Source organism: Carassius carassius, chromosome 44 (assembly GCF_963082965.1).
Source record: "Carassius carassius chromosome 44, fCarCar2.1, whole genome shotgun sequence".
NCBI lineage: Eukaryota > Metazoa > Chordata > Actinopteri > Cypriniformes > Cyprinidae > Carassius > Carassius carassius.
Genome location: NC_081798.1, coordinates 20,476,968 through 20,497,462, shown reverse-complemented (window position 1 = coordinate 20,497,462; position 20,495 = coordinate 20,476,968). Strand labels below are relative to the sequence as shown.

Sequence of the window (20,495 nt, the reverse complement as noted above, 5' to 3'; positions counted from 1 at the left end):
TGGCCTAATCTGTCTGACCTCTGCATTACTTGAGGATCTGCTAATTGCCTTCCTGATATTGATGATCTTATCAGAAAAGAAGGATGCTAACTCATTGCATTTGCTGTCTGATAGCATTTCACTGGGAATCTGACTTGGGGGGTTTGTCAGTCTCTCAACAGTGGCAAAAAGAGTTCAAGTGTTATTTAAGTTACTGTTTATAAGGTTTGAGAAGAAATTCTGTCTAGCTGTGGCTAGTTTCACATTAAAAGCATGAAGGCTGTCTTTGTAGATGCTATAGTGAATTTCAAGTTTTGTCTTCCGCCACATCCGCTCTGCTTTTCTACATTGTCTGTTCATAGTCTGAACTGCTGTTGATCTTCTCCAAACTGATTTCTGTCTGTTTGTTATCTTTCTGATTATTATTGGAGCAATATCATCAATAACATTCTTAACTTTTGAGTTGAATGAATCAAGGAGTGTATCAACAGAGTCTGCAGAAATGCTTGGTGTTAAAGATATAGCTTCCATAAATAGTACACTTGTGTTCTCGTTAATACATCTCCTTCTGACAGAGACCGATCTAGATTCAGTTGTAGCTGACAACAAAATTTCAAAGAAAATACAGAAATGATCAGATAGTGCTATGTCCTTAATATCAATGGATTAAATGTTTAGACCCCTACTGATGATTAAGTCTAGAGTGTGTCCACCTTTGTGTGTGGGTCCATGCACATGCTGAGTCAAGTCAAAAGTGTTTAAAACCGTTAACATTTCTTTTGTAGTTTTGTTTTCTGAATTATCTATGTGAATATTAAAATCCCCTGCAATAGCAAAACAGTCAAACTCTGAGGAAATCATTGATAACATTTCTGTGACCTCTTCAACAAAGGCTGGAGAGTATTTTGGAGGCCTGTAAATAATAATAAACAGAATGCGTGAAGCACCTTTCAGCACAATCCCTAGATATTCAGAAGACAAGTACTGACCAAATGACACTTGCTTGCATTGATAGACATCTTTAAATATAGCAGCTACACCCCCACCTCTCCTAACAGTCCTGCAGACACTCATGTAAGTGAAGTTAGGAGGGGCTGCTTCATTAAGGACTGTTGCATTGCAGCTGTCTTCAAGCCATGTTTCGTTTAAAAACATAAAATCCAGATTGTTTGTGGTTATAAAGTCATTGATTAGAAATGATTTATTTTTTACTGAGCGAATGTTTAAAGATGCTAACTAGATGGCTGTGCTTTGTGTCTTTATATCAATCTTAGTTTGATGCATAATAGGCCGCAGATTAGATGAGTTTGCCCTTCGGCTTGAGATGGCCTTAGACTTTCTATCACGTGATAAAACTGAAATAGAGAAAGCTACAGGCACACTGGGTTCCCGCTTGTTCAGTAGGCATTTGTGAATGTTGCTGTTATTACAGCAGGGACCTGACACATATCACTGAGAGCTGCTATCAGTTGTTTTTGGTTCACCTTCAGCAGATAGAGGGTTTGGGCCCTGGCGTTGTGGCAGTGGTCGAAGAGCTCTCGCAGGAGCAGGGACCACAGGCTTTGGTGGTTTTGGGGCCTGCCGTTTTTTTTGTGATATCTGCGGGCTTGCAGCGAATGAGTGAGAGAGTTTAGTCCCAGCATACACCAATTCCTCCATTTTCTGTGAGAAGCACAGAAGTGGAGATGCTGGAGAAAGTGATAATGTGTCTGGTGAGATGGGCTGTGTCTCTGGTGTTTCCGGTGGCTGTGATATGTTGTCCTGGCTTCCCTGGCTGTTTTCCAGAAAGTAATCCCTGGGTGCTGAATCTTGTAGCTGTTTTGATACATCACAATCAGTCTGTGAGGAGGTCTGTGGGCAGGGCTCAGTCGGGATAGTATCCATGAGCAGTGTTTGTTTTGGCTGTGTGGTGTTATCAGTGTCCTTGTGGGATATATCAACCACATGATGACTCGGACCCGGTGTGTGTGTGCTGAATGGATTGACACACTCTGCTGAAGGATGACGGAGGGAAAAGTAGATATTTTCCTTAAACACTCTAGCACCAAGTTTGTTTGGGTGGAGGCCATCCGGTTTAAACAATTGTCTATGGCCCCAGAAAAGATTGAAGTTGTCGATGAAATTCACTTCTTTTATATTACAAGATCTTTGTAGCCATGTGTTCAGCCCAAGCAACCGTGAAAACATATTTGTTCCCCTTGCTGGGAGTGGTCCACTGATGAACGACTGAACTTTGAGTCTTCGAAGTGTTTCAAAGAGTTCACTGAAATCCTTCTTAAGGAGTTCTGACTGCTCTTTCCGAATATCATTCTTCCCCACATGGATGATGATTCGATTTGCAGTCTTGTGCTTCATCAGAATGTTCTGAAGTTCCTTGTTCACATCAGAGACCGTTGCTTGAGGAAGGCAGCATGTTGTTGTAGTCCTGCTACGGATGTTTCTGATAACAGAGTCACCCACTATCAGAGTCCTTGGCTCGGCTGCGCTCTGAGCTGAAAGCCGCTGTCTGCTCGTCCTTGAGCGCCTGTTAGTAGCGATGTTAGCTGCTGGCTGATCAGATCCATCTTTAAATACATTTGGGGATTCCTCACCCACATTCATTAATGCTTCAAATCTGTTCTCAAGATGTATAGGGGGTGGTTGAATGCCAGTATTCACAAGCCTTGTCATAGTCGAATCTGGGGTAGAGGAAGCTACGGCAGCAATACGAGAAACTCGTGACAATCTGATATTTCGTTTTCCTTTGGGTCTCGTTCCCTGTTTGTACCATCGATTAGTGTGGCGATCAGTTTCGGCTTGTTCCTCTACACTTGGTATAAATTGTTGAGATTCAGAAGATTCATGGGACTCACCGGCTGTATGCCGAGAAGGTCCATGACGATGATCTGCTAAGTGTTCCGTCTGTTTTGGAATTCCAGCAAGTAACTTTGTTTCAAGAATCACAATCCTTTGTAGAAGTTTGCAGCAGTTCATGCAACAAGTAGATCCAACAGGAGGCATTTTTTCTCTCTTCTGTTTGAATGTAGGCAGTTGTTTTCCCCTCTCTGGAATGTAAGCTGCTGGCAGTGGGAGGCAAAGTTTTCTTTTTGTAGTATTATTCCAGTCCCAAAGAGTTTTTAGTTTTAGCGTTTGTGCCAAAAAATCTGTTTTTTGAGCACTGTGCTGATCTGCTGATGTAGAAATCTTAGAAAAATCAGAGAAAAGTACAGAAATAAGAAGCAAAGCGCAGAGCAGTAAGCTAGAACGGTAGCAAAGCGGCTTTGCTAAGTCTCATTTGGTAAGTTGCAGGTTAGGTTGAAACCCGCCACAAGGTGTCCGGTAAGAGACGTGGTCAAAGATGGATTGTATGGGAGTAACCCGTTTATTTGTTACCACAACAACTCAGTGATTAATAAAGGTTTCTGTGGTATTTCTATAAAACACAAATGAAGAGTAAACATGAATATACACCATATACACAGAATTAAACAGTAAACAGATTTATTTGTTGCATATTGTATCAGAGGTGCTTTTGTCTGGACATGCCCAGTGCTAATTAGTGATGGGAAGTTCAATTATTTTATGTGAACCGGTTCTTTCGGACGGTTCGATTCAATGAACTGGTTGAAAAAAATGGTTCAGCGGTTCTTTTACGCTCGACGTAATGACGTCATTGGCGATGACGTAATGGCGTCACGTCTATCAAAAAAAAAAAAAAAAAAAAAATATTATATATATACTTATAAGTCAGTAATCATAACTTTAGTCAGTTAAAAACCTCATAATCATGAAAAGTTTACATTTGAGTTTTGCAACAACGCACCCAAATACAGTAACAGCAATAATGTGCATACGAGGATTTAAGTCTTGAAGATATAAAGTAAATAAATTAGGTGTCATCAGCGCAGAAACCATGATCCACTTACTATAAATAATCCATTGCGATGTATTTTTTATTAAATGAACTTACGTTTCGCCAGATTGCCCTTCATCCAAGCCCTCGTTTACCCGCGCTCATAACATTAGCACAGAATCAGTTCAGAATCAATCACCAAAAGAATCAGTTCGGTTCAGACGCTCTGTGTGTCAGTCTGCTTCACGCTGAATCACACAAGCGCAGTATCATCAGCTCCTCGGCTCTCGAATCGGACGCGTCCGAAAGAAACGGTTTTTGGTTCAGTGTACTGATGATCCGAAAACCGATGCAACCGGTTCTTGACTCGAGAATGAGAATCATTTTAACCGGCATGTGCTGCAGTTCAGTTTCATCAGCTGCTCTACTCGTGTTCATATTCTGTTTACTACAAACTCAATATACGAATGTGTCATCATTAACTATATATACAGTACAGATATTTCATAAATCATCCCTTATTCCTATTAAACATAGAGTCTTAATTATTGTCCAACATCCCTGAAAACCCCTTTGGCCTATACATTATCTACAATATACAGATTAGAAACATTCATCTTAAAAAAATAAAAAATAAAAATAAAATAGTTATTTTATCACACTTTCCGATGTTTAACAAAATACGTAAAAAATTACACGCTTGCGCAGTATCATTAGTTCATCGGTTCTCAAATCGGAAGCGTCCGAAAGAAACGGTTTTCGGTTCAGTGTACTGGTGATCCGAAAACCGATGCAACCGGTTCTTGACTCGAGAACGAGAATCAGCTCATCGGTTCTCAAATCGGACGCGTCCGACAGAAATGATTCTCGGTTCAGTGTACTGGTGATCCGAAAACCGATGCAACCGGTTCTTGACTCGAGAACGAGAATTCACAGCAGTTCAGTCAGTGTACTGTTTGAGTACATGAATTACTCCGGGATATTGGTTTATTCTGACTCAGAGGTAGTCAGTCACGTTAAAAAAGTTAACAGCTTAAGTTATTTGTGGATTAATGCTTATTGGAGACTGAACCGTTTCAAACGATTCAGTTCGATTTGGTGAACTGGTTCAACCGGTTCACTAAGAAGAACCGGTTAAATTGAATGATTTGTTCACGAATCGGAAATCACTAGTGCTCATGCGCATTAAGTTGTTCACAGCTTCAAAATATCTCAGAAATGAGAACTAATAAACAACCTACACCAAAACACAAGTGAAATGTACATAGATAACATTAACACAAGCAACTATGAATAAAGGTTATATGTAAATATATAGTGAAAAATTGCGCTAAAGACATGTTAATAATATGTAAGCATTAGCATAACAATTACTGCACATCAGACAGCAAAATGTTATTGACAGCTAAGTCAACCATATCAGACACACACACACACGATCGTTTCAAAGATAAGACATATTACACTTACTTAACATTGATGCACAACACCCTTAAAATGAGTGGAGCTATATATGACATGCGATGTTAAAGTTTAGCGTCAGCATCAGGGCTCCAAACTTCACACTAAGCGCGGTGGGCGGGATATTTGCCTGCATGTGAATCAGTGAATGCTGATTGGCTGCCTGTGTGTCAATCAGTCTCGGCAAAAGAGAGAGAGAGATTCGATCAGAAGATTAATTATTCTTAACCCTTTAGAACCTAAAGCTAAAATTGTCCGTTTTCACTCATTTAGTTTTTTTGAGTATACAATTAGAACATAATTTGGTATCTTCAAGTGTAAGGTGTCATTTTTTTCAGAAACTTATAGGCTTTCAGGAAATTACAGTTATTGTACATTATTTTGTGTAATGAACTAGTAAATAGAATTTAAATAGACAAAAAAAATAAAAACGGGAAGAAATTGTACTGGTTTTTATTTAGAAAAAATCTGTAAACTCATGATGGAAAGAATCTAATGTCTCAATCTTGAAAAAGGAACTATAATACATATATACAAGTCTTTTTGAGACACTGGATTGCACAGTTTTTACTCAGGAGCCATTTGTTGTACTCCAGTCCTCCAGGCGTTTTTGGATCCTTCAATCCAGTAATTTAAATGTGGTGCTCTCTGAAGCAGTTCCTGTCTAACTGCAAGCATAATCCCACATCACATTCCTTGCACTTCCATGGGGTACTCCTTTTGCATCATATGCAACTCTGTGAAAGGTCTTGAGTATCACTCACAGGAACAGGCAGATGATCGCATCTCTCTCGAGTTGCCATCCAGGGGAACATCTGTGAGCGGAGCAGCTAGCAGCTCCTGAAAGTTTTGCCGTGTCATGAGCTTATCATGGTGGATGGCACACATCTCTTTGTGTAAAATGAAGCTGTTGGTCGCTGCAATGTCCAGGAAGTGCTGGAAAATGGTCATATATGACTTGTTTTATGGGGCACCGACTTTGTTCTGAGCATCTTGTTGGAGGTGTCAAGTCACCCCATGTACTTATTGTACAGCTACAGCTGCGACCACTGCCCCGGCCCCTCTGAGATGGTGTGTGTTCGATGTAGATGGCCCATTTGCTTCTTCATAGATGACTGGAGTAAGCCACACTCACTGGAAAAAAAAAAAAAGCAGCATGTATTACAAACTCACTATATATGTACATAAAAATACTTTTCATTATGAAGCAATCTATTAGTAAGAGAAAATTGTACAAATAATATATAAATATATAATAATATAATAAATAAATAACTATAATAATACAATAAAATAATAAAAATAAAGCTTGCAGTTACTAACATTATACACACAATCACACACACACATACATGCACCTACACACACACACACGCAAATATACAGATATAGACATAAATGCATGCATGCACAAAGTCATGCAAGCGCGTACACACACACATTTGCATACACATCATAGACTGTATAAGATACACACATGCACACAGATACACACAAACAGATATACACACACACATACACACAGATATACACATGCACACATTAGCAGTAGCACACACAAACACACATAAACATATGCACACATGCATGCACTTACACAAACATACATTAGGGGTGTAATGGTTCACAAAATTCACGGTTCGGTTCGATACAATACACTGGTGTCACGGTCAGTGGCGGATTTAGCAAATTGGGGGCCCAAGGCGAAGGTATGTATGGGGCCCCCCCATCCGATTTTTAAAAAAGAGCGAAAAAAAAAAAAAGACTGAATTGTGGATAGGCAGGTAAAGCTAATCTACGGGGAAGTGAAGTTTGAAGAGGAGAAAAAAAAAACTTCCCCTTTGAACCCTGCATACACTTCTTTACTCCAAAATGAAGATGGAAAGCAGAGACCACACAAAGTGTAGCACTACACAAACTAATAGTCACGATTGAACCCAACAGATAACAGATAACAAAATTTGCCAAAATGCCAGGAAAACCAGCACTGTTTATTATTTTTATAAGAGCAAATTAACATAACCAGCAAGACAAGTAGTAAGGGTAAACCCCCACAAACAGCCATATACTTAGCAAATATTGCATTCTACAAACAAACCCATGTACAAGATACAGGATATTGTAAGTGAATTGACATTACATTTGAGATTGAACATTTCAAACATTCTACAAACAAACCTATGTACATGATAGTGTGTGTGTGTGTGTGAGAGAGAGAGGGCTGAAGTTGCAATTGCCATTGCATAAGCAGACCCATGTACAGGATACAGGGTATGACAGAAAGTGTGTGTGTGTGTGTGTGTCATTGTCTGAGTGAGTGAGTGAGTGTCTGTGAGTGAGTGTGAGTGTCTGAGTGAGTGAGTGAGTGAGTGTCTGTGAGTGAGTGTGAGTGTCTGAGTGAGTGAGTGTCTGTGAGTGAGTGTGAGTGTCTGAGTGAGTGAGTGTCTGTGAGTGAGTGTGAGTGTCTGAGTGAGTGTCTGTGAGTGTCTGAGTGAGTGAGTGTCTGTGAGTGAGTGTCTGTGAGTGAGTGTGAGTGTCTGAGTGAGTGAGTGTCTGTGAGTGAGTGTGAGTGTCTGAGTGAGTGAGTGTCTGTGAGTTTCTGAGTGAGTGTCTGTGAGTGAGTGTCTGTGAGTGTCTGAGTGAGTGTCTGTGAGTGTCTGTGAGTGAGTGTCTGTGAGTGTCTGTGAGTGAGTGTCTGTGAGTGAGTGAGTGAGTGTCTGTGAGTGTCTGAGTGAGTGAGTGTCTGTGAGTTTCTGAGTGAGTGTCTGAGTGAGTGAGTGTCTGTGAGTGTCTGAGTGAGTGAGTGTCTGTGAGTGTCTGAGTGAGTGTCTGAGTGAGTGAGTGAGTGTCTGTGAGTTTCTGAGTGAGTGTCTGTGAGTGAGTGTCTGTGAGTGTCTGAGTGAGTGTCTGAGTGAGTGAGTGAGTGAGTGTCTGTGAGTTTCTGAGTGAGTGTCTGTGAGTGAGTGTCTGTGAGTGTCTGAGTGAGTGACTGTGAGTGTCTGAGTGAGTGAGTGAGTGAGTGTCTGAGTGAGTGAGTGTCTGTGAGTGTCTGAGTGAGTGAGTGAGTGTCTGTGAGTTTCTGAGTGAGTGTCTGTGAGTGAGTGTCTGTGAGTGTCTGAGTGAGTGACTGTGAGTGTCTGAGTGAGTGAGTGAGTGAGTGTCTGAGTGAGTGAGTGTCTGTGAGTGTCTGAGTGAGTGAGTGTGAGTGTCTGAGTGAGCGAGTGTGTGAGTGAGTGAGTGAGTGAGTGTCTTTGAGTAAGTGAGTGAGTGTCTGAGTGAGCGAGTGTCAGTGAGTGAGTGTCTGAGTGAGTGAGTAAGTGAGTGAGTGAGTGTCTGAGTGAGTGAGTGAGTGAGTGAGTGAGTGTCTTTGAGTGAGTGAGTGAGTGAGTGAGTGAGTGAGTGAGTGAGTGAGTGAGTGAGTGAGAGTCTATGAGAGAGAAAAGAGAGATTGTTCTCCACATGACACACTTCTGACACATAGAGTCCTACTTGTTGACATTTTCTCACAGGTCTTCTCACCAACATGATGTGCAGATGTAGGAGCTGTACCTGTAAAATAATAATAATAATAAAAAACATTGTCACCAACTAACAAAATGGTCTATGAACAAAATGAGTGTGGGACAATTTTGTGGTCCAATAAAAGGTTGAGTCAATTACCTTAGCTATCCAGAAGTTAGTGATGGGCTTCTTTCTTCTATTATGAAGTGAAAGAATAACAAAAAACAACAGCAGTCAATCATTGGGATTAAGAAATAATTAGAATTTTTCTATTGTTAAATGATTACCTTCTCTATTTTGCGTCTCTGTCCCTTCCTTTCTCTCTTTCTCATCCCTCTGTTTCTTTTCCTCCTCATCTTCCTTACTCTGCGAGCCTTGGCCTCAGCAAATTTTCTAACTATGGAGTCTGTATCAACAGTTTCCACTATGTCATGTTCGATGGAAATGACAGCCAGGGATGACAGTCTTTCTTGGGACATAGATGAGCGCAGATATGTTTTCAGTCGTTTCAATGTAGAGAAACTTCTCTCACCTGATGCAACTGTAACAGGAAGAGTAAGCAAGAGCCGCAGGGCTATGCTAAGATTTGGATACAGATCTAGGAGATTCTCTTTGTATATGTAGTTAAGAACTTCCAATGGTGATGAGATGTGTGGGGGGAAAGACTTAACAGCACCTGTAATTTCCATTTTTAGGTCCCCTGCATCCACATCCTCCATTGCCTTCTCAAACCTGTTGCAGCATTCATCTAGATTGCCTGCCTGTATGGTGCTTTTCATTATATCAGTGGAGTAGAGAAATCCATACAACTTAAAGAAGTTCTCCATGTAGGAGAATCTCTCCCTAGTCTTGACCAGGGCAGTATCAACTAGGTGTAAGAAGAACTCTCTTCTGAAACGTTCCTCTGCAGTTGAAGTAGTCTCCTCTGTGCCCTCATAGTCAAACTGCCTTTTTGTTTTTTTCTGCCGAATGTCTGCCCAGATCATCTCCACCTCCATCTTCTCTGCAATTTCCCTGGCATCTATTTTGGCGGCATTGAATCCGTGCTCCCTGAAATCTTGGAGGAAGTCTATGACTGCAGAGATTTCCCTCTTCATGGTCTCAATGCTCACTTTGGGGCCCTGTAGGATCTTACTAACTTTGTTGATAACGTACAATACATTGTACCACACCACACAACTTACCATAAATGGCCATTTCTTCAGTTCCCGGCAGAGGCTTGAAGCACTGGATGCACACTCTGAATCACTCTTTTCTATGGCAAAGTCATGTAAAGCCTCCAGGGCATTCAAAATTTCTGGAAGCTGATACCGTACAGCTTTTACAGCCTCCACACGGCATTCCCATCTGGTGGTTGACAAGGCCTTGATGGTAAAATCCTTCACATTCGCCTGGAGAATGGCCCACCGCTGAACAGAGCCACTAAAAAGATTGTAGAGTCTCTGTAACACACCATAGAAGTTGAGGGATATTGTGGATGATTTGGCAGCATCCCCAATGACCAGGTTCAGTGTGTGACTTCCACACGGGACACAGAGGGCTTTGGAGTTGAGGTCAAGGACCCTCTTTTGTACCCCCTGCTTCTTTCCCTGCATGTTACTGCCGTTATCATAAGATTGACCACGGCAGTCAGAGATATCCAGGTGCAGTGTTTCCAGATGTCCAAGAAAAAGTTCGAGTAGGCCTTTGCCAGTTGTGTCCTCTGCCAAAAGAAAGCCTACAAAATGCTCGTGGATGGACACGTCTTTGTGCAGCTCGCAATTAACTAGGCGCAGGACCACAGACAGCTGTTCATTGTGGCTGATGTCAGGTGTGCAATCCATTATGACTGCATAATATTTGGCCCTCTTCACTTTTTCAACAATGGCATCAAGGGTGCTCTTTGCCACATGTGATATCAATTCATTCTGGATGTGCTTACTCAAATAAGTGTCTGACAGCTCTTTTTCTTGGATTCTTCTTAAATGTTCTTTCATGAATGGGTCAAATTTTGCCATCAGCTGTACTTGTCCTAGGAAGTTTCCATTGCCATGCTCATATAATTTCTCCGTATGCCCACGGAAAGCAAGATTTCGCTCAGCTAGATGGGTAATTATGGCAAGCAATCTTTTTAAAATATTTCTCCATCTCTCAATTTCTGCCATCATTGCATTTTGGTTCAGCTGATCAATGGCTGTGCCTGTCTGAAGTCTTTGGGTAAGTGTGTGCCAGGACTCCATATGAGACACATGTTCAGCGGACCTCTCATGCTGTTTCAGGTGAGCTCCGAGGTTTCTCCAATTGTTAAAACCATCTGAACTTAAATGTGTGTTCCCCTCTCCAAAAAGTCGGCAACAAAAGCACATAACACAGTCCCCTGATTCACTGTAGATAAGCCACTTCCTATTAATCTTCTCCCCGTTCTTCATTTGGATGCAGTAATTATTACTGGTAAATCTCCGCCCCTCTTGATTTTTGGGGAATTCTACACCGGCTTGTATGGGACCTTTGCGAACGATCGCACATCTCTCCTCGGCTGTGAGCTTCTTAGGCCAGAGAGCCGGGTCATCTGTCAGCAAGCCCACAGTGCTTTGGTTGGTGGCAGCAGGATTAGCACAGCTAGGGCTATTACTACACTGTAAAAAAAAGAATTGTAATTTTAACAGTAAAAAACTGTAAAAAAGCAACGGAAATGCTTAACAGTATGTTAATTAATTGCTTAACAGTATGTACCCTTACAGTGAAAAACTGTAATAGCTCTCACAGGACATTTCATGTAATTTTACTGTAAAATACTGTTAAATGTACAGATTTTGGAAGAACACTGTTAAAAAAAAATACCATAAACTTACCATTGCATTTACCGTACCTTACCGTAAAAATAAAAATAAAATTTAAGGTATAAAACTGGAAGCTGTGGTTGCCAATACTTTACCGTAAAAAATACTTTAGAAACATTTATGTTTAATGGCATTGAACTAAATTTTACCGTAAAAAAACATTGTGGCTATTTATTGATGATGGCATAATCGTCATGTAGTGGCCTGATTCACTGAGCTCATAAAGAGTCTTATCTTTCATTGTATGGGGAATGTTTAATACTAATTAATATTTCATGTTTTTGAGTATTATAGCTCTGTGACCCTACCGCATGCAAGCTAGCAGTGACAAACAGGTAATCTGAAGAACTTTAAAAACACACGATGTACAAAAAAAGGATTAAAACTTCTAACGTTATATGAGTTAGCCTAGATCAACACAGACATCAAGAATCGGCGTATGAATCTCAACAACGGTGACAATCAACAAAATAATCAGATAAAACTCTGAACATCACAAAACAAGTTACTAAAAAGTTGCAACAAAAACAACAGCAAAAATAAAAGCAGATAATAATAATAAAAGAAAATACTAAGGCAATTCAGCATAATTTATTCATGCTGCAATGCATGTTGGGAGATATTGATTGAGTTTTGATTGATGGCTCCCATCATGCACTGCACTTATATCCCCGTTGTTGAGATTCATATGCTGAATCTTGATGTCTGTGTATGTCTGAAAAATACAGTAGTTCAAACCTTTATTGTGCAAATTTTTTTTACAGATTCTTCAGATTATCACAACACGGATGGATCACATGCTGTAGAATCATAAGTCTACTACAATTAACTTAGTTTAAAAAAAAAAGGTAAATTTCACAGGGTTATTTTAAATTGTGTTGTTGTTGTTGTTTTTTTGCCCGTAAATTTAAGTCCCGTAAAACATAAAAGGTTGCCACCATTTTTTTTTCATGGTAAAATACATCAGCCACATCTGCCGTTTTTTTTTTTTTTACCGTAAATTTCACCGTTTTTACACTAACAGTAGAACTAGGCTAGGCGGTTGACTCACCAAATCCCCGTCATCGGTGTCAAAATGGCCATCACTGGACAACTCTTCCACCTCATCTGTGTCAACCTCGATAACTCTGTCGGTGACGGCGGGCAGCAACAACGTGATGTCCTCATTGTCTTGGTCAGCGTTATCCTCCTCCTCACCTAGCGCCACTTCACAGCTAACGTTAGCTGCTGCTGCTGCTGCTGTAATGTTAGCGCTTTGGATGTTGTTGTTCCAGTCTGTATTAGCAGCCGTAAAAAAGTGTGTCAACTTTGGCAGCGTTGCCAAATATTTATTGGCGTCTTTTCGCTTTTTTCTTTTAATTGACCCGCTTTCGTAACTTCTTTTCATTTTCCCGTTTTGATTTGCCTTGCGTCGTCTCTGTGTATTTCTCAGTCCTCCTGTCACTGACTGTGTGTTTATCTTTCGCGCCGCGCAGCGTTATGGACTAGTCCATTTCATTGTGAAAACAGGGGGTGTATGTGTAGGGACAGATAACCATGAACTGGACATTTTAACCACTACTTCAACGTTTCAACGTATTTCTTAAGAATATTAATAAAGTGTACCTTGCTTTTGAAGCATTCATGATGATAAGGGGCCTTTTCTTTTTTTTTTTTTTTTGAGGTTTGTTGGGGGCCCCCCTTCTACGACCGCTGGTAGGGGGCCCCAAGCAGCCGCCTACCTATGCCTCTATGTTAAGACCGCCACTGGTCACGGTTCGGTTCGGTACGGTTCGGTACGTTTTAGATACAGCAAAAAGAAAAAATTAGCAGATAAATTTCCTTGATTTTTATAAAAATGTTTTATTTATTAAAACTAACAAAGTATGTTTTTTTTTTTACATTGAACAATGATGGAGCTATTCTTTACCCATCTTCTCTGGTGTTTTCTTAGCAGCATACTGTATAAAACAAAAACAGCTCCTTATAAAAAAAAAATGAAAATGTTATATTAGTTATGAACAAATACAAAGATGTAACTTTTTATATGGAACTCTATAACTCTTTATATTGAGTGTGTTTTTACTCAATTGGTTCTCTATAGGGCTTATGTTTTTTGGAACAAAGCAGGAATTACGGTCTGTCTGAAATGAGCTCGTGAAGGAATATTGTAACGGGGCTCAATTACATTAAGTATGTTCTTAAAACCTACGTTTTCCACTACAGCACAGTTACTCATAAAAAAAATTTTTTTTTATGGACGGGACAGTTCTCCATTACGGACGTGAGCGCTCTGACAGCGGCACTAAGACTGCTTTAAAACTTTCACTGAGACCTCAAACAGAAAGCACAAAGCCTGTCTTTAAATTTGATTTCGTTTTGTATTAATTGTATCTTAATTTTAATCAAGGTTTCATCAACCAATTGTCTGGATTTAATAAGAAGTAAATAGAAAATAGATAACCACGATATGAAGGAGCCGGTGTGAACCTGGAGTTTGTCTCATGAATGAACCGAAACTCAGCATATAGCCTACTTGCCTCACGGACCCGACAAATAGGCTATATATAAGGATTGAAATGTCTACTTTTAAACAAAACAATTCAAAACGAAAGAAAACAGACTGCTCTCCCTCCCGTATGAAATGTGCATTTCTCTCAGGCGCGTTCACTACTGCGAAGATCACGAGTCAGCATCTTTCTAGCCGACAGACATAAAAAAGTCTTCTGCTATATTTTACATATTCATAATCATTAATTTTGCCGGTTCGTTGTGACAGCTTTTAGGTGCCCTTAAATGTTACATGAATGCATCAGCACTGAAAACATAGAGATTTTTTTTTCTTTTGGGGGCATTTTGTTTGACATGCATGCCAGCTTTCGCTCATCCCACTATTAAAGTAAATCTGTTCTTAAACGAAAATGTATTGGCCGTGTTATTTCTTTTTTGTGGGATGTCCAATTTATATGTAGAAATGCACATTTGCAAAGTTGACTTAGTATGTTGTCGTAAAAGTGGCTCGCCTTTTGATTTTGCTCTGCCAATGTGGCTCTTGTGAAAAAAATAGTGAGGATCACTGCACTACAGAGTAAGGCGCTCGCTCACTCAGTACGCGCTGAAGGCTCGTTGCAAAATGGCTTATGCGTTTAACAGACCAGAAATAGAAGATCCTCCAATAACCAACAGGTCTGGTGTTTGGGTGCACTTTGGATTCCCTGTTAAACGCATTGGCCATTTTGCAACGCGCCTTCAGCCTGTATTGCTGAGTGAGCGAGCGAGCGCCTGACTGAGTAGCCTAACATAAACATATAAGTTGGTGTTTTCTTCTTCTTCGGGGGTGTCAGGGGCGTTGCCTGTTACGTCGTTTGGGTTATTGGGCTACCTTGTTGAACGCATATCATTATATTTCACAATTTTTTTTATTTTCCAAATATAATTAATTAGTCCAACGAACCGTTCAGTCCATAATGCATACCGCGTACCGAACCGAAAGCCTTCGGTTCAATACGAATACGCGTATCGTTACATCCCTAACATACATATAACGTTACACATACACGCACACATTCGCATACACACACACGCACCTTTACTTACTTACACACACACACACACACACACACACACACACACACACAGAGAGAGAGAGATATGTCCATGCACTTACATACACAATTATGTATGCATGCACACGCACCCATACACATAACGCTAACGTTACATAAGTAAATATGAACGCATGCATGCATGCACATACGCACTTACACGTGTGTGCAACGCACATATAAGTGTGTGAAACAGTGTTTTTTCGAACAGAAACATGGAGTCTGACTATTTTATTCATTTCTCATCGATTCAACAGAAAGAAACAAATAAATAAGCTTCACTTACCAATCCACGACTGGATCAAAACCAGTACACCTCCTCAACGTCTGAATACAGACTCCAGGTCCGATGAATCAAGTTCAGCCTCTTCCCAGGTGTAATCAGAGATCAAATCAATCGCCTCCTCTTCTGTAAAACCTTTTTTCGCCATGTTTTTGTTCGTTTTTGTTTATATTTCACACTCTCAAACTTTCAAACCTGCTGTGCTCCATATCTCCCGCTTCAAGTCCGCCCTTCCCCCTCTCCCCGAAAGCTGCTGTGATTTGCTGCTGGAAAGCATGCAGTTACCGTATTAAGCTGTATATTGTCTTAAAGCGCAAGCTGTCTTCTATCAGACGCAATTCGATTTTTTTTCATAGTGCAAACAGTTGCTGAGTTATGAAAACATTAATACCGCATGGTAAATTGTGTCGGCGCCGACACGTTCGGTTTTAAAGGGTTAAAGCTATAATGGCCTTTTTAACAGCCGCCCCCAGATTCGGGGGCAGAATCTGTACAATTATGAAAAGGCCTCTAAGTTACAGAATGGTGTACAGTGTTACATTACTCAGGGATGCTAGGTAATCATATAATACGTGCCACTGGGCGTGTGTATGTCATGCCGCCCACCTTAATATTAACTGTCCTCACTCTGCCATCAGCCCCAGGGAAGATTTCTGACACTCGTCCCACTGGCCAAAGCGCTCTGGGTAATTGTGGGTCAACGATCATCATTGCGTTGCAAACTTGATTGTTTGATGTGTCGTTTTGCCACTTCTGACGAGTCTGAAGTCCAGGAAGGTAAAACTTCAAGAAGTGCTTCCAGAAGTGGTCAGCAAGGACTTGGCTGTGACGCCATCGCCACCTGCTTATGATCTCTGATTCTGGGTATACCACTGGAGTTAGTGAGGAATCTGGCCGCCCCATCAAGAGGGAGTTTGGAGTAATGGGATCTGAGTCTGCAATATCCGAGGAAGTATAGCCCAAAGGTTTTAAGTTTAGAATTCCCTCAATTTCAACTAACACTGTTTGTAGCACCTCAAAGGTTACTGACTGAGCTCCAATGGTGGCTGTCAGTGCTTGCTTGAGAGAACGAATTTCTCGTTCCCATCAACCTCCAAAGTGAGGAGCATTTGGGGGGTTGAAATGGAATTCGACCTTTTGTCTGGCTAACTGTTCCTAAAGTTCAGGGGTAAGAGCTGCAAAGGCTTCCCTGAGTTCCCTTTCTCCTCCTGTAAAATTGGTACCTTGATCTGAAATTAGTTCAAAGAGGGTGCCACGTCTGGCAGTGAAACGTCTGAGGGCCATGAGGAAAGAGTCAGCATCAAGGTTGTGTAGGACATCAATATACACTGCTCGAGTGGTTAGGCACTTAAAAAGGATACCCCATTTCTTTTCAGTCCTCTTACCAACCTTGACAGCATAGGGACCAAAACAGTCCACACCTGTGGAGTAGAACGCAGGCCGGAATAAAAGTAGTCTGGATGGAGGTAGATCTGCCATTTTGGGGATATCTGGATTCTTTCTCCATTTTTGGCACTCTACACAGCTTCTTTGAAACCGCTTTACGGCTTCCCTACCGCGGAGAATCCAGTACTTGCATCGAAGTTCAGCAAACACTCTCTCATACCCTGGGTGGTGGAGTTTGGCATCATAACTTTGTATGATGAGCTTAGCATCGAGAACAATGGGATGTACAGTGCCTCGCTCAAGGTTGGTACTGTGACGTAAGCGACCTCCAACTCGAATCTGCTGGGTCTCACTGTCAATTTCAGGTGCCAAAGCTTTTAAGTGACTGTTATGAGCGAGAGGTTTACCAGCTCTTAACTGTTCAATGTCTGAAGTGAAAGACTCTTGTTGATGTTTTTTGTAGTAGAGTGACTTCAGCATCTTTGTACGCACTGGCTGTCAGGCTGCCAGTGGCCGACCCCTGGGAAGCTGTGGACTCTATCAGCTCTTGGAATGTTTTATGCTGATCAAGGTTAGAGACTGAGGTGCTGATAGTAAAGCATGTAAGTGTGTTTAAACCAGTCTTGCGCAGCTCAGCTCCCTCTTCCTCCACTGGAGATGTTGTTTCAAGCCACAAACTCTGAGAGTGTTTTAAGAATGATGGTCCCTGGTACCAGTGGCTGTTTGGACCAAGCTCGTTCAATGTCTGTCCCCGTGTGATGTCATTAGCTGGGTTACTGGAATATGGCACAAATCTCCATGAGTGCTGATCTGTGAAATCTTGGATCCCTGTCACTGCGGCTTCTTGGGTGCTACTTTTGATCTTGCTGTAAGAAACGAGACTTCCACATTTCCCTGCTGGTCTTCTGTCCTTAGATAGGCCACTGAGCCATATGCTCGTTCAGAGGCATCACAAAAGATCTGTATGTCTCGCTGACTTGTTTCTTTGTCTTTAACTGGACTGGTATAAGATCTTGGGAAGGCTTTGTATGGTAAAGAAGGTAACTCTGCTTCCCACTCTGTCCAGGTTTGTAACAGATCAGGGGGAAGGTTTGGATCATCCCAGTCCCTCTTTTTGTCCCACAAGTGTTGGACTATGAGCTTAGACCTGGTGGTGTATGGAATCAGGTAACCCAGGGGATCATACTGACTAGCCAATGTTCTGTAGATATTACGCATAGTGATCTCAGCACTCTTTTGGGGACGATATCTGTAGGTAATGGTGTCTGTTTGATGGTTCCAAATCAGTCCCAGGGCAGATTCTTGTGTGTCTATTTTGCAATGAGAGATCCAGAGATCAGCACTGGCTGATTTCAGCTCTGTGGGCAGGTGACTTAAAGTTAACGGCTGGTTATTAGACCACAGTCTCAATTCAAACCCACCATCTGCCAATAGGGCCCGGATTTTGTTGACAAAGGTTTTGGCTTCTTCTGTCGAAGTGAAGCTCTGCAGACAGTTGTCGACATAAAAGGACTTGATGACAGAATGTCTGACATCTTCTCCAGGTTCACTGTGATCTGAGACATGCTTCTGAAGGGAATAGACTGCGCAACAGGGACTGCAGGTGGTCCCAAAGGGAAGGACTTGCCACTCAAAAACACTGGGTTGTTCTTGTACCTTGAGGTCTCTCCAGAGAAAACGCAGCAATGGCCTGTCCTCTGGGAGCAACTGGACCTGATAGAACATCCCACGTATGTCGCTGCCGACTGCAATGGAGTGTTCCTGGAATCAGAGTAGAACGGTGAGTAGAGAAGGTCCCAGAACTGGTCCTGGGAGTAACAGGTCGTTCAGATTTTGGCCCTGATAATGGAAGGAGCAATTAAAAACTACTCTGTTTTTCCTATTGTGTGGACCATATAGTGTGGGATGTACCATGAGTGGGCAGAGTCCTTTTCATCATGCTGATCCAGCTTAACTACATAGCCTGCTTGTTCCAGTTTATGAAGCTCTGCTGTGTATGCAGCTGCTTGGTCTGGATTTTTAGCCAGTCTTTTTTCAGTAGCTCTCAGCTGTGAAATCACTGCCTCTTTGGGTGCCGGACATTTTTCGGCTGGCAGGAGGCTTTCGAATGTCGCGTGTCGCGGGTGGAAACAGCTTCATGTGGCACAGTCGGTGAGCTCTCAGCACCTTTCACTGTAATGTCATGAAGAATTAGCAGATGTCAATTATAACACTGCTTGCAGCGCATTTTCAGACTACATTCTGTTGCTTGATGGTTCCTGCCGCAGCGCCAACATTGGTTGTTCTCCCTGGTCCACTGTCGCTTCTGCTCTGTAGTGAGTGGCTTGAAATTTTAACAGTTATTCAAGGAGTGCTTAATGTGATCGCAATAGGGGCAGTAGGGTTTTGGAACAGCTTTCATGGTAGGAGCTGAGGTACGTGTTTCAAGAGTTGCCTTCTCAGCGTTAGGCAGAATGTTTGCGTTTTTATTAAATGGCTTGTGTTCTTTCATTACCTCTCTGGTCCGTGCAGTAGGCGCTCTACGCTGGCTTGTTACAAATCTAGAGGTGTCCTTCTGTACTTGAATTTCATACTCCAACCATTGAGAGAGGTCCAAGAGTGTTGGAATTTGAACAAGGTGTAGATGAGCAAACTGACGAAAGCTTGATTTGAGATCATGTGGTAATTTCTCCAACAGTCTGGAAACAGGGGATCCACACTGCAGTTCAAAGGTGCCCTATCTTCCGAGTTGCTCCAGCATACCAACTAGCGAACGAACTTTGAGTACAAACAGTCTGAAGGCTTTTATGTCACCGCTGTTGATGTTTGGGCTATCCATGAGTTCTGATATTCGCTGTAATGCAAGCTGGTGTGGCTGACCGTACTGCAGGTCCAGGGCAGCCATCGTTTTCGTGAAGGGGGTTTGTGAATGGCTGTATGAATCAGCAATGAGTAATGCCTCTTCTAGCTTGAGATGATCTGTGAGAATCTGAAACTTAAACCTCTCTGTGGCATTAGCAGGGCGTATGTTCTCTAAGGCAATCTTCAACCATGAAAACTCTCTTGGGTTTGGATGTACAAAGTCTGGTATGGTGGGAGTAGGGCCTTTGTACATTGACTCTGGTCCGAACTGAGGAACTTAGAGCTACTTCTAGCGCTACAAGGCATTTGGTGGCGCCAGATTGAATCATAAGGGGTAGAGGCTGCCTGCTACTTTTTGTAAGGAGGATAATAACCACGTCCTTGGCAGTAGCTTTCTTCCTCCTCTGGGATTCCCTGACTGAATGACTGAGCACTTGGCATGTCATAAAGAGAGTAAATTTTGTCTCTAGGAACTGCTGCCAAAGGTGAAGATTGTTCCTGACTTGAGAAGTGGTCTCCTCTGAAACGTGGTGCCGGCACAGGCTTAAGACTTCCCTCAGCTGACTGCATGTTTTTTCCATGGTGTGGTGCAGGAATGGGTTTGCTATGTTGAGGTTGAGTCACAGGTCGTAGTTGACTGGCCTGAATCTGAAGCTGCTGCATCTGCCACTTAAGTTGCGAGAGCTCTTGAGCATACTGTTGATTCGTCTGCTTCGATGCATCCCTTTCCATCTGCATCACCTGTACAGTTTGAAGCATGTTCTATTTGCATAACGTAGATTGCGATTACGTTAAGCAAGGCGTTCTCA

At 41.8% G+C, this 20,495-nt stretch overlaps 1 protein-coding gene and 1 pseudogene across 1 annotated transcript in view; one reads left to right on the top strand and one right to left on the bottom strand.

Moving 5' to 3' along the window:
* Positions 1-20,495, top strand: part of si:dkey-33m11.8 (trypsin-3) — a 98,723-nt gene that overhangs the window by 38,755 nt on the left and 39,473 nt on the right. The window lies entirely within an intron of this gene.
* Positions 1-20,495, bottom strand: part of LOC132126239 (trypsin-3-like) — a 44,837-nt pseudogene that overhangs the window by 19,386 nt on the left and 4,956 nt on the right.